Consider the following 16,225-nt stretch of genomic DNA (forward strand, 5'->3'; position numbering starts at 1 on the left):
GATGGCGACAATTACTAAGGGAGGCCCAGGCCCACTAAGGGCTGTAGCGCCGATGATGATGATGATGATGATGATGATGATTCAAACAATGTACGATCTTATTTTGAGAACAAAATAAACATCATTTTTTGACTGGCCAGTCTTTATTCTTTCATTGACATAGCTATAACATGTCCCTACAAATACACCATAGGTATTAAGTTATTAGCATCCGAACACAGATTTGGGTCAGTGTAACGCGAAAATCTGTTCTTTTCATCCTAGAGACCCTTAAATATTAACTTTATTCATATTCAAAATTAAAAACCTTCATTAAATTTTTTAGTTGAACTCATGCGAAATCAGAAAATAATAATTGTTATAACACAGAATTGCGCCACTGATCATTCGTTTAAGCGCTCCCGTACATTTTAGTGACCGTGCCTGAAATTATCTGAATCGAAAGTGTCCTGTTCGATGGATAGGTAGAAGTGGACCAGTTGCCTGGCCTCCGCGCTCACCTGATTTAAGCCCAGTAAATTTGTTCTTGTGAACCATTTAAAATCTTTGGTGTATTCGACTCCGTTGACTGATGTCGAAACGCTCCGCCATCGAATTTATAGCAAGTTGCAAAACAATACGAAACACCCATGAGACGTCGATGTGATTCCTGTATTCAGGCACAGAAAGTGAACATTTTGAAGAGTTAAAGGTGATGTGAACAGTTAAGTGTTATAGAACTTCAAAACTCGGAAACCAAGTATTTCCGGCCCTATGCTGATATAAATTTTTGTTCATGTCTACATTTGTGAAGTTATTTATTTTATTTTAGTAGGTTATTTTTACGACCCTTTATCAATATCTTAGGTTATTTAGCGTCAATGCTGGTGACATGAGTCCGGAGTCCAGCACCGAAAGTTACCTAGCATTTGCTCATATTGGGTTGAGGGAAAACCCTGGAAAAAAAACCCCAACCAGGTAACTTGCCCCGACCGAGAATCGAACCCGGGCCATCTGGTTTCGTGGCTAGATGCGCTAACCGTTACTCCACAAGTGTGGACTCCTGAAGTTATGCTGTGTATTTCTGGCCTGGCTTTTCGAGGGCTCGATTTTGGACGAATCCTTGCACTTATACTTTGGTCCATTGTGCGCCGTATATATACGACGATTGTCCAGTCCGATAGGTGATCTGGGTGGCATTCGTGAATCCGATGCTGACAGGTGGATCATCCTGCCTCAACCTTCACAGAGCCAAGTCCCATTCTCAGACGAGTACCTGATGCGCCGTAGGGCTCGGAATCACAGATCTGCATCGGTAACATATTTGTCCACTACAAAATTCATCACGACCTGGTCAGGGGTCGAACCCTGGCCGCCTAGATGGAAGACCAGCGCACTATCGTTTGAGCTACAGACGCGATTCAACACATTATTATTCATTGCGAAATAAAAATATAATATTGTATGCATGCTATTATTAATAAAAGTTACAGGAGTAAAAATACACGAAAGGTTACGAATCCATAATGTTGCAGTCTATGCCTGTCATGTCATCATCAGTCTGATGTGCGTGTTCCCGGTTAGAAATCGAGCTGAACGCTCAGAATAAAACTTATTTTTTCTTAACAAAATATGTAGTATAACTGAGGCGTTTTCTATAACGAGAACTTAACTAGAAAATTTTGAATTTGAGATACAGAACATCGAACATTTTAGAACTGGTACAACAGCAATGACAGTCAAACGCTTCTAGAAGGTTCCGCGTTTGTTGAATGGAAATAATATTTTATCAGGAAGGAGATGTGTTATTAATAGGGGTGTGATTTTTTTGGTATTAACGATATGCGCGAAATGTGTTAAAAAATCTAAATTTTATGCACGGGAAATATTAATGAAAGTAATTAAGTGAAATATAATATCCGCGAATTTTCGCAAAATCGATATAAGTTCACAAAATTATATGTCATAATCACGATATTAAAAACAAGGTTTCATGGAGAATAAGCACAAAAAAGACTATTTGCTCCAAATAAAAGCGAAAATTATTTTCGTTATAAAACATACATGAACATTTCTACATATCAGATAGTTCAGCATTACATATGTATGGTATCTGACAACGATGTACGCATAGTTTTAGGGGCTACTTTCAGGAAGCAGCGCAAGCAGACAACAGTCATTTCTCTTTTTCGCAACAATAGTTTTCGTGAAATCAAGAAAGAAGTGCCGTCACCCCCTTCACAGTCGAATGAAATTCAATTATGAGTTTAATTAATGATGCAAATAATTTTGTGTTAGTTCCAAAGGGATTGTCCCAATAATAATTTAAAAAAATGTTATTTTTTATTATTTTTGAAGTTTATTTAGGGCACGGAATATGCCAAAATAGTGTTTTTTTAGAAATATTCACCGAATTCACACCATTTTAATCACCGAAATCAGGGTAAAATAATCACTAAAAAAATATACCCCTATAGTCCCATCGCTCTTATTTCCGGCAGCCAATCACGTTGCAGGTCGGCTACATTTAAACGTGTGCGTCTTGTCATTCGCTGCTGATGACGTTATGCACTTCCTAAGGCTCGATAAATACTTAATATAATCGCCCGCCATTTTCGTTCTTCCGTTGGCGTTCGCAGAAAGCATACGAGGACGTTATTTGCCGCTATTATTTGCTCAATTACAGTGCGTTTGATTTATTATCATAGGAGCTACAACATGATAATGTTTAACGGTACGGCAAATATATTCCTCGTCTGGTAGCTCGGCAACGAAAGAACAAAAATGGCGAACGATACTACCTACCTAGACTTTACAGAGCCTTCACTTCCTAAGGCGTAAGCAAAGAGGAGGAGTCACGCCGGAAATAACAGCGACGTGACTATAATTATTAAGGATTCAATATAATGTGTAAACGCAAAATCGACGTAAAGTACGCTAAGTAGTTATTCCAGAGAGCGCCTCAATTATGAGTGGATATGGTGTACTAACAGAACTTGAAATTCATGGTACATTTCAAACGTTTATCTAGTGTGATCATTTTCCTACTACTTATACATAAAGGATTACCTAATTATAAAAACATGCTTTAAATAACAGCTCTAACCTGATACTTGTTTAAAGATTACAGACAGTTAACTAACTCTCTACACCCAGTCGCTGGCATCCGATTTTTAAATATCATAATTATAGCCTACAAATGTCCGCAGGGAACGATCTGACTTTTATGTATAAGATCAGTGTAAAAAATCGAGGAACACTGATTTGGATTCAGAGAACAGAACCAGTTTCTCCAGAAACAAAGCAAGAGCCTGTGTACGAAACACAATATGTATGTATGTATGTATTTATTTACACTGCAAGTGGGCAAGCACCCGGTGGCAGTGGTATATACAATATTAACAATACACAGTTAAAATGATAAGCAATACACAATAAAATTTACAATACATAATAAAATTTACAACACATATACAATTTTATACACAATACAATAAGAATACACAATACAATTTAACACAATAATAATAAAACATAAAATAAAACACCTAATTTTACAACACAACCTACATGATTATGTATAGGTCCTACATAATTTTCAATAGTCTTTCACTTTACTCTCATCTCATTCCCTGTAGTGGCACTATGACGCATTTCACTGACACTTTAGCACACATTTCACTGACACTCTGTAACACATTTCACTGACACTATAGAACACATTTCATTGACGCTATAAATTATCACTGATCGGAACTGTTCACTGCACTGTAAAACCATAACTTCACTGACTCACCTCGCTTCACTGATACAACAGTTCAAATAAGTCAAATAATTGCATTCTTATGCATACTGTACTTATAAACAGAACTACATTTAAACTAAACATTTCTAGTCTAAGGCCCTCTTGCATGTATTTGATAGAACAAGAACGATTTTATTTTGGTGGGTGATCTAAAGTTAGTAAGAAACGATTTAAATTGGAGAGAAACGGCGATTGCGCAAGGAATAGGCCTAATAATTAAGCAGCAAATCGAAATTTTCAACTATGAAAATAATGAGGCCTATATGAAATAGCTGTGCAGCTTGAATGTTTCCTATCTTATGACGAGTTGTCAAACTAACTTATTGTTATGACAAATGTTGTATTGCATATTTCCACGTATTCACTACATTTTTTTAAATATTTTAGTAATATTTAACTTATTTTATCTTTTTGTTTTCATCATATTTCTCGATAATGGTATATCTATAATGTGATAACTTGAGCTATTTATAATCATAATTTTCCTTACTGTATATACCTAAAAATATTGTGTTCATTGTATGCTTTGTACTTCACTATTTTATTATTATTATTATTATTATTATTATTATTATTATTATTATTGTTTCATATTTTTATGCTTTGTATGTCCCATATTACAGAAATGGTAACGGAACTTTTCCCCGAATAGGTATCCACTTAAACTTTCCACGTTAAACACTATAGACCTAATTCAGGAAAATAATACGCAAAACACCATGATTGGATCCATCTCAAACCTCTATGTACAGTTCCTCAAACTTTTCAGTCGCTCAACACACAGAAACATAATAATAACGAGACCCCAACGAACAGGGAAAACTTCACAACAATAACAATAATACTATAATAATAATAATAATAATAATAATAATAATAATAATAATAATAATAATAATAATAATAATAACAGTAATAATTACTTACAAATGGCTTTTAGAGAACCCAGAGGTTCATTGCCACCCTCACATATGTCTGCCATCGGTCCCTATCCTGAGCAAAATTAATCCACTCCCTACCATCATATCCCACTTCCTTACATACATTTTAAATTATCCTCCCATCTACGTCTCGGCCTCTCCAAAGGGCTTTTTCCCTCCGGCCTTCCAACTAACATACTATATGCATTTCTGGATTCATCCATACGTGCTACATGTCCTCCCCATCTCAAACATCTGATTTAATGTTCCTAATTATGTCAGGTGAAGAATACAATGCCTGCAGTTCTGCGTTGTGTAACTTTCTCCATTCTCCTGTAACTTCATCCCTCGTAGCCCCAAATATTTTCCTAAGCACTTTATTGTCTCTCAAAGTGAGAGTCCAAGTTTCACAACAGGTACAGAACAACCGGTAGGCCTAATATAACTATTTTATAAATTCTAACTTTCAGTTTTTTTTAAACCAGACTAGATGACAAAATCTTCTCAATCGAAGAATAGCAGGCATTTCCCATATTTATTCTGCGTTTAATTTCCTCCCGAATGTCATTTATATTTGTCACAGTTGCTCCAAGACATTTGAATTTTTCCACTTCTTTGAAGGATCAATTTCCAATCCATTCCGAGACCTATGTTTGGGTTTCGTAATAAGTTCTTTTTTTACGGAGATGGGTTGTTAGCCCTTCGCTCAACCCCCAGGATGAAGAACCACTCCTTATCGGCTGTCCACGACTGCCTATTCAATATATTCGCAGCTATCCTCCATATCTGGAGGCAGTCTCCTCTATCCGCAACCTGAGGGCGCGCCCATGTCGTGATGATTAGGACCCGTAATATATGGGATAATAATAATAATAATAATAATAATAATAATAATAATAATAATAATAATAGTAACAATAATCTTAATACATGAATGACTAGCTCAAACTGTTTATTCATTCTACCAATCAAGTGCTTCGTATCACTGAACAAATTGCACAGGGCTTTGAAAAGAAAGAACAGACTGCAGTCGCATTTCTTGACTTCACTCAAGCATTTGATCGAGTTTGGCATAAAGATCTTCGGTACAAATTACACAAGTCCGGCGTTCCAGACTACCTATGCAACATAATGACTAGTTTCTTGTCAAATCGCACATTCTCAGTCAGAGCGGGTTGTACTCACTCCTCTGTTAGACCCATTAGTGCTGGCGTTCCACAAGGCTCTATCTTAGGTCCGATATTATTCAATGTATATACTTCGGACATTCCTGCAACACCAACTGCACAAATTGCTATGTGTGCAGACGATACAGCTATTTATGCAACCCATCGCAACATTAACATAGCCTCAAATCACCTTCAGGAAGCCTTAAACATCATATGCCCTTGGCTTGAAAATTGGCGCATCGCATTGAACTACAATAAATGCGAAGCAATGATATTTACTTTGTGTCGTCCTGCTAATCCTCCATGCATAAATCTCTCAACCAACGTGATACCGTGGAAACCAGAGGATGAAGCTGTAAAATATCTTGGAGTGCACTTAGATCGCCGTCTATCATGGAAACATCACATCAACAACAAACTTAAATTGGCCTACTCAAGACTCACTAAATTATATCCGCTCCTCAACAAGAAATCATCTCTAAAGCTACAAAATTGCATGCTACTTTACACATCTCTATTACGACCTCTACTGCTTTATGCCTGTCCTGTCTGGGGAGGAGCTGCAATAAGTGAAATCAAACACATCCAGTCATTTCAAAATAAAGTCCTACGAATTTCACTCAATTCTCCTTGATTTGTCCGTAATAGCCAACTACACAGAGAAACTGGTATTGACACAACCAAACAGTTTATTAATTTACAAGCTAAGAAGTTCTATAACAACCTAGAAAATGTTCCAGGCGCTATCCACTACTCTCTCGGAAAGAAGTCCACATTTCCCACCAGAATCAAGAGCCGACTTCCAATGGACCTCATATTATAATCAAAATTAATATAATCACCAACCTATGTAAATCATTTATTAACAATTATATTTGTTCACTGAGGAGCCCAATTTAGGCTGCCCTCAATTCAGTGTCATTTATTGTATTTATATTTTATTTTGAAATGATCTGTATAGCGCTAAATGCGCTGATCGATCAATAAATTATTAACAAAAACTGTTTATCTGCCTTGTTAGTAGCTGCAGACTACAGTCTGATCAAACATTACAAGTATAGTTTACATTAGACGATTTAATTAAGTTTTTGTTTGCCAGTGGAAGTAAATATGAAAATTCAGTTAACAAGTCTTTCAAATATTGATCCTTTTTGTCACGTCTTACCAATGTGAAAAAAGATTTTCGTCTATGACATAATTGAAAACGAAATATTGGTATCGTGTGTTATCGCTTGCAAACTATTTGCTTTCGTGTGACGCTGATATGAATTCACATATGGACAAACTTTTAAACGAAAAGCAAACGCATCCATCATATTTAGAATAATAATTGACTTTGGATTTCAGTTTTTAGTAAATGCATTTTAACAATAAAATTGTGTATCTAATAAATGTTTTTTTAACATATGGTTCGTTTTTCTCAAATACGTAATTTATAGCATAAGAGAGTGAAATTAGATTTTATGCGCTCATGTAATTTATACCCTCACCTTTGCCTCGGGAGCTAAACTTTTCACTCGCGAATAAAATCTGTTCACTTTCATGTGCTATACAATATTTGTATCCATTACTGGTATCTAAATTTAATTTTATGCAAACCTAGGATTAAAACACGTTTTATGAAGCTACCAGCCGTGCATTGGCCTAATCTTGACACTGGTGCCAGAAAAGGTTACCTAGCAACTAGTATTCCATGACGTCATCACCGCGTTCACAACACCTATAAAACGTACCTGTAAGAAAAATCTTCAAAACAATAAATAACATTGTCTTAGAAACGGTTACTTAACAACCATGCAATACTTATTACGTCATATCCAGTACTCATGCCTCTACTACGTCATAACATTACACTTGTAAATGTAAAATACTTTTTTTTACATATTTTAACGCTAGAATAGAATAAAACGCTGTATGTAACACGTGTATAATCTTCATTATTCGTGAAAATTACATAAATTACTATTAAATTGTAGTCCTTTCCTTTGTAATGTGTTGTTTGTGAAGACGTTGTAAATGAAATTAATTTTATTGTTGCTGTGTTGGCTGTTATGGAGATAAATATTTTAAAAAATGTAATTCACTTCTATGAGTTTAAAATTTTAATTCACTGATGTGAATAAAGCTATTGTTTGGGTTGCTAAGAACGGTAAAATAAATACAAATTTATATGCCAGTCATGGATATTGAATGAATTAATGTATGGACTTTATTGTTGTTTATGTGTTGGTTGCCAAGGAGTGAGTGAATTAAAACATTTTAATTTACTGCTGTAGATAAATCATTATTTAGGTTGCTAAGAACGGTGAAACAAAGACCCACTTATACACCAGTGATGTATAAAAACGTATTTTTTTCGTATACCACCACTATAAGCAGTCTTTAACGTTAGTCAAAATTGTTCACAATATGCCCAGTGTCGTAAAATATTACCATTCCAACTAAAACGTCATGACTTCTATTATGACAGCATAACTTGTATAATAAAATTCACATTCAAAATTTTATGTACTATTTCTTTATTGTTTTGTAATGCTATCGTACAAAATACTGCGCATAAAACACGTTTTAAGAAACGATTTTCCGTGCAATACTGTTTAATACAAGTCCCGCGCCGTGACGTCGTGGTCTAAGGCATTCTACCTAGGACTCGCGTTACGGAATGCGCGCTGGTTCGAGTCCTCCTGGGGAAAGAAATTTTATCATGAAATTTCGGCCAGTGTATGCGACCGGTGCTCACCCAGCATCGTAATGCACTTGGGGAGCTGCGATAGATAGCGAAAATCCGGTTTCGAAAACCAGCTATAACGGCTCGGGGGATCATCATGCTAACCACACGATACCTCGTCTGGTTGGATGATCGTCCACCTCTACTTCGGCATGTGGATGTGAGGCCAGCAGCCGGCTGGTCGGTCTTAGTCCTTCATGGGCTGTAGCGCCACGGATTTTTATTTTTTACTGTTTAATACATCAGTGCTGTCATAGCATCTCATTCTTCATGGACCATGATAAACTGCCCATCATTAAAAATGTCGTATGTTATTTATTTATTAATTGTTTTATAATGCTGCGTATGAAACACGTTTATAATGTTGTACAGTTATTGTATTCGTCAAAATAAGGAAAGTCGCTTCGTTTGTTTCCTGAACATTGACTCATACCACAAAGATAACATTATAAACTTGTTTCATAATATACTATTATTTCTTTTGTACACATTAATTATATTTATTTCGCGACCCCTTTGATACGTTAGCACAACATCTCTGGATCGCGACGGTTTGAGAAAGGCTGCTTCATGTTTTAATAATAAACTGGTTGTGAAAAAGAAATAATGTTTTTTCTACTAAAAAGACTAGCAATAATAGTATAGGTCATTCATTATCTCGTAAAACCAAATGCTTGTGTGCGTCGTAGTATATAGAAAAAAACTTATGATGGGGGTAAGTGAGCTCGCTAGCTACTAGTAGAAGCGTAGCAAGGAAGGGAAGCTTCTCAGTCCACTTTCTTCTTCCCCTGACGCGCAGGTAGGTTTCCATGAGACAACGAGTGACCTATACTGTATTCAATAATATTAAAATAATGGAAATGAAATCATAATTTATTTTAAATTTACTTTGCTTGATTGCTTTCCACGTTTATGTATGTTTCATTCTGTTCTCTAGTTGTTTAATTTTGTAATATACATTATTTAGAAAATAATTAAAGCTACATTCTGTTTAAAAAATTGATTATTTTAAGTTTTAAAATTTATTTTAACATCCAAGCGATTCTTTAGTGACCATCTTGCGAGTCAATAACGGAAACAGAGCCACAAGCTATTAGGCCAAAACTGTGTAAGAAAGTATATGCAGAAAGTAATTCAGAACTAGAAAGTTGTACTTACACACTTATATTGCGTCCACTGATTCAGGGATGGTTAAACTTGTCCAGCTAGTGTACCTGTGCCTGAAATGAAAAACATCACACATTATTTTTATAACAAGATAGAGCATTATATCAGGCACTACAATGAGAATCTGATAATCAAGGACGATATACTGACCTAAAGTAATTATAAAATACGTTTATGCCAGCGTTCTTGTTTTAATTTGCGTAACTAACATTATTGTTCCTAGACTCACGTCTTCACGTGTATGCCATATAAAGCTATAGCATTCCGTTGTCGGCTGTTCCCTGATTGAAGTTACTCAGTACTTGACAGTTCTTTGTTTTGGACAGGTCGTCATGACAACAGTACGTATCAACCAACCAACAGTCACGACATCATGCGTTTTTGCCAACAATTTATCTACTTATTTTATTCCAGACTTTTATGTGTTTGATCCCAAGTATTGGATTTATATTTAATATTTATAGGATCGTTTAGGGACATCTCGACACGCAAAGGAAAAATGTTAATTTTGAGACCAATTTATCCAAATTTTATTCTAATTTTTCTCCTATGTATAGACATGTTTTCCGTACATTTCACATATCTGGTGCCAATGTGATAATTTTATATCATTGTTTTTTTTTTAAATATGGCGAAGTATCGATTTCTCCCATAATGGGAAAGATTTCAACATAGTACGACAAACATAGGAAAACCAACACTTACAACACAAATTTTGCTCCTGAAATATACCTAAATGTTTTATAATACTCCTACTCGGGTTGGTCACATGTGAATTTTTCATCGTTGCCAATTTTCCACACACGCTCTGTGAAACCATTTTTGGCATTCTCCAACACACTGGACACAAAGTTCTCTAGCAATGTCATCGTAGTACCTAATACCCACTGCACGCTGTGCACAATAGGGTTTTTTTTTTTTTTGGATTGTCCAAATTGTTTGATGAACTAGCTCCCTCCCCCTACACGCCGAGTATTAGATGGCTTCCTTCTGTGGGACAGCCCAACTTCTTTTTGCTGTTTAGTGTTCTTCAGCTATTTCCTATAGTTTTCAGACCTTATTACGACTGAGTCTTGCAGTTTCCTTACTCTTTTGCCAATAGTTGGAAGTGTTAGCAGAGAAACTGGCGACAGTTCCTCAAAGTAAGTATCAGTAGATGAGGAATTAGGCAAGCCTGAATGTCCTTGTGCAGATGGTGTCTGTGGTGTTTTTGGGGAGTGGTAATGTCTTCAACGCGAATTTCACACATCAATTTTCGGCTAGAGGCAGATCATACTCAAACATGTTATCCTGCAGTACGTCAGGATGTCAATTCTCTTACGTCATTGCTAATCCGTATTGCCTTTAGAAGCAAGGCAAAAGATATGTTGGACTAATTGATCTTCCATGTTTGTATCGAGAGTTGTGACTTTTCCTATTTCTCCGATATCAACGAAAATTAATATATAAAGTTTAATTAAGATTGATTCAATGGAAGATGATGCAGGCAGACACGCAGAGAGAAAAACAGATAGACAAAGTGACACTAAAAAGCTCTGTGAAAGATTGCGAACTCTCATAAGACAAAAAAAAATGCACAAAAATTTTGACAGTGACAGCCTCCAAGGTCATCTAAGAAGGACCACAAGCGAAATCCACACATCGAGATCTCCCCAAAACACAGTGCCGAAATCTCCACGAATATACCTTCATTCAAAAAACGATAGCAAATTCGAAACAAAGATTTCTTTTTAGAATAATCACTTTGACGCCTTTACTAATCTGGAAAATGTATATACAATAATTTGTGCATTTACTAATGCCGGGTAATCTTTTGGCGAATCCTCGGACCTCACTTCATCTCACTACATCTCGCCAAAATATTGTAAAAAATTGTAGAAAATTGTAAAAATTGTAGAAAATTGCTAAATTGTAAAACTGTAAAAATTGTAAAATATTGTAAAAATTGTAATTGTAATGTTGTAAAATTTTGACTTGTTCCACATCTTAAAGCTTCATTGCTCATGTAAGATCTAGGGAATATAATAAATGAATGAATTAATTAATTAATGTATCACGCAATCCACACCTGTGGAGTAACGATTAGCGCGTCTGGCCGCGAAACAAGGTGGCCCAGGTTCGAATCCCTGGTAAGTTACCTGGTTGAGGTTTTTTCGGAGTTTTCCCTCAACTCAATATGAGCAAATGCTGGATAACTTTCGATCCTGACTCCGGATTCATTTCACCGGCATTATCACCTTCATTTCATTCAGACGCTAAATAACCTGAGATGTTGATACAGCGTCGTAAAATAACCTACTTAAAAAAAACTAATATCACGCACGTCAAAGTACAATAAACTAAAGATGGTATATTATATTCCATGATCGAAAAGAAAAGTGTAAATCACATTTATTGTACGTAATGATTAATTTTTTGGTCATACAGAATTTATCTGTTATGGTAACAATTGATATTAGATGAGAAAATTTCGCTCTGGCCTTTGAAGAGGTGGAAAAATTCAAATACCTGGGAGCAACAGTAACAAATATAAACTCGGGAGAAAATTAAACACAGAATAAATATGGGAAATGCCTGTTATTATTCGGTTGAGAAGTTTTTATCATCCAGTCTGCTGTCAAAAAATCTGAAAGTTAGATTATAAAACAGTTATATTACCGGTTGTTCTTTATGGTTGTGAAACTTGGACTCTCATTTTGAGAGAGGAACAGAGATTAAGTATGTTTGAGAATAAGTTGCTTAGAAAAATATTTGGGGCTAAGAGGGACGAAGCTACAGGAGAATGGAGAAAGTTACACAACACAGAACTCCACGCATTGTATTCTTCAACTGACACAATTAGGAACATGAAATCCAGACGTTTGAGATGGGCAGGGCATGTAGCACGTATGGACGAATCCAGACATGCATATAGTGTGTTAGTTGGGAGGCCGGAGGGAAAAAGACCTTTGGGGAGGCCGAGACGTAGATGGGAAGATAATATTAAAATGGATTTGAGGGAGGTGGGATATGATGGTAGAGACTGGATTAATCTTGCTCAGGATAGGGACTAATGGCGGGCTTATGTGAGGGCGGCAATGAACCTCCGGATTCCTTAAAAGCCAGTAAGTAAGTATTCTAAAATTATTTTTAAGTAAAATATTTCCTCAAATTTCATATAATAGTGCAATAATGAAAAAGGTACACAGGAAATTTGCCTACAATAACAATAAATATCAGAATCTGGCGGCGTAGGATCTCTTTTCTGACTGCCATACAGAAGGTCTCATTATCGTTCGTTAGAATACTTTTTATGACTTTGTTAGCTGAAGGAGGGAGCACAGAGATGGAAATGGATGTCACTGTGTAAACCACCGCTCAAACAGAACTAGTTTTAGCCCATTCCTTCTAGTTTTAGAATTATGTAACACTTCTCTCAAGTGGCGATAATTGCACCTCCACGGTGAGATTAGATACCGAATTGTAACTTTGTAGCATCACTACGACAAACATTGGCGAAAAGAAGACTGTGAAGGACAAGAAATTGCAGGAAACCTGCACAGTGCTGCAGAAGTTCGGCAGGCTGGACGAGAGCAAGAAAATCCTTGCAATATACACGTTTACAGAAATATACCGACAGAGAGGAAGTAATATAACTCTACAGATTTTAACAGTTTATTCTTAGGATAGAGTACAAGAAAATTTTCAATACCATATTAGCCCCAAATTAATACTTTTCTCGGGAAAAAAAATAATTTTCCCCTAAATTTAACACCGATTTACTCGATGAAAGAGTAGTGGAACGAAGAAAAATTGTCTCCGACACCGGGATTTGAACCTGGGTTTTCAACTTACGTGCTGATGCTTTATCCACTATGCCACACCGGATTCCCATCCCGGTGTCGGATCGAGCTGAAAACCCGAGTTCAAATCCCGGTGCCGGAGAGAATTTTTCTCCGTTCCACTACTCTTTCATCGTACGATGACGCAGAATATCTGCATGGAAACATCATATGTACTTCGGCACATTAAATAATATACCGATTTACTTGTTAAGGCAATGTGCTACTGAAAATAGTTTAATTTTGACAAATTTTATTATACATCTTGATTACACAACTTTTAACACTATATCACTTCGGAATATGTATTATATGTCTTTCTCGTGTTAAATTTTACTGTACCTGGTTAACATGTTTCGGCCTGCTATTGGCCTTCTTCAGAACTGATTATTGTTAGTCCTGACGCCTTTGTGGGTGTGTTTGTGTAGTGTAATGTGGAGTCAAAGAGTGTGTGTGTTCTAAAAACCAAAAAGCCAGAGACTAAATACACTAGAACAATACGAAATATACAGACACATAAAGACACATCCAAATGAAATTCGCAACACACAACTCAATTTCAGAACACACACACTCTTTGACTCCACATTACATCACACAAACACAGCCCCATAGGAAACAAAACAAAAGGCGCCAAGACCAGCAACGACCAGTTCTGAAGAAAGTCAATAGCAGGCCGAAACATCTTACCCAGGTACAAGAAAATCTAACACGAGAAAGACATATAATACATATTCCGAAATTTTATTTTTTTTTCAAGCTAAAAAATGTACGATTTCATTAATTTCTTCTCAATATCTTAATTATATGTAACACTTTTATATAATTAGTGGAAGTTGTGTTAATGTATGAGTTATGTGTAACCAAAACTTCAAATGTAATTATCTGAAAAAAGAAATTGTATACGTTTTAACGACAAGTATTCATTTTATTTCTCAGTGGTTAAAGCTAGAGTGATGAAATTTGGCATACTTATTCATTAATATCTCTATTCTGACTGGGTGTATTTAGCATAGTTTTATTGCCTAGAGAATATACTTATCTAAAGCACTATTATTATTTTATTAATGTTTAAACACTGAAGACATATTTTTTTCAAGTGAAAAAAATATAGTAGAGTCTTATTAATGCTCTATTGTACAATATTCAATATTATCTTTAAGAAGAAAATAGATTTAAAGAAAAATAATATTTTTTTAGAAGTAGATTTTCACTAAGAAAATTAAAACAAAAACAAAATAAGTTTATTTTTTATGTGTTTATGGGAAAAGATTGAAATTTGCAAAGTGTGATTATAATATTGATATTTATAATCACTTAATCAGTAAAAATTTCAACTCTGTAGCTAAAAAATTGTGGATTTTAGAAATTTCAGTAGCGCATCGCCTTAAGTACTATTCTGAATTTTATTCTTATTATTACTAGGGACTGGATTTTTAGGTTTTTAAGAAGTCCATTTTAGGTTACTGGAATAGGTGAAATAGGTTCTTGTCCGAACTGTGAAAGCGGTCATAAAAATTACCTGATTGTTAAAAATGTACGCGTACAGTCAATTTTAGATAACATAACTATTCCCTCGGTGGTAAAGATGGAATAATTTCCAATCCACTGTCGTAATAAATGTCATTTCACTTATTTTGGCATAGCTTAACAAAACACAAAATATAAAAATTCATTGTTAACGCCAGAAGCACCAGAATAAGATAGACTGCACAGAAACCTCAGAAAAATTCACAGCTCGTACCTGCTCATGCAAGATCACACTTTTCTATTACGGAACATGCCGAACATTCAACGAATTTGAACAATGCGACTTTTCCGCAGGTCATTTACCTCAAGAGAAAGTTCAGCCATTTCATACCCTTCTACTGGCATGTCATATCTGCAATCATTTGAAATTCTAAAATAGGACTACATACAGTCCCGCTATACAAAGAAAGACGGAATTCCCTGTTAACCATTTTATCCAAAACAAAAGTCTGAAGGGATAAAGACTGTAGATTGGGTCGCTTTTTCCAGCGCAGAACAGAATAAAAATTATAGATGTATTGAAATGTCTAAGTGAATTTATATAAAAGGCAGTAAATATAGAAAAACACATATTAATTATGATTTAGGTTCTTTTAGTTCTTAAGGCTCAATTTATGTTTTTTTAGGTTCAACAGAATTTACATATATGACTCTTATGACCATGATTCAGAAAATTATCTAAGAAATTATGAGTTTAGAAGTAAGGAAAGAAATAGGTAAAATCATATAAATCCGGTCCCTAATTATTACATACACTGATAAGTGATAAAGAAGATTTATACCTTTACAGTTTTAAAATAAAACGGATTTTTATTGCAAATTAAATAAAAATATTAACACGTATCGTTTGTTCCTGACATTAAGTAATAATGAATGTTGGAACACTCTCTTATCATGAAGATCTCTGCAATAATGAATGTTGGAACAACTTGTATTACGAAGATGTCTGAAATAATGAATGTTGAACACCTTGCTATCAAGAAGATGTCTGCAATAAAGAATGTTGAAATACTTTACAATTATGAAGATGTTCGCAATAATTATTGTTGGAACACCTTGATATTATGAAGATATCTGCAGTAAAGAATGTTGGAATACTTTACAAT

General features: G+C 35.2%; 1 protein-coding gene across 3 annotated transcripts in view; it reads right to left on the minus strand.

Moving 5' to 3' along the window:
- The window catches only part of LOC138695268 (sodium/potassium-transporting ATPase subunit beta-2-like), a 197,951-nt gene that overhangs the window by 96,374 nt on the left and 85,352 nt on the right, over window positions 1–16,225 (minus strand). For all 3 annotated transcript variants that reach the window (XM_069819719.1, XM_069819713.1, XM_069819708.1), the window contains one exon: window positions 9,760–9,821. The gene's annotated coding sequence lies outside the window, so the exon portion shown is untranslated. The remainder of the gene's footprint in view (window positions 1–9,759; window positions 9,822–16,225) is intronic.

Source organism: Periplaneta americana, chromosome 1, assembly GCF_040183065.1.
Source record: "Periplaneta americana isolate PAMFEO1 chromosome 1, P.americana_PAMFEO1_priV1, whole genome shotgun sequence".
Taxonomy (NCBI): Eukaryota; Metazoa; Arthropoda; class Insecta; order Blattodea; family Blattidae; genus Periplaneta; species Periplaneta americana.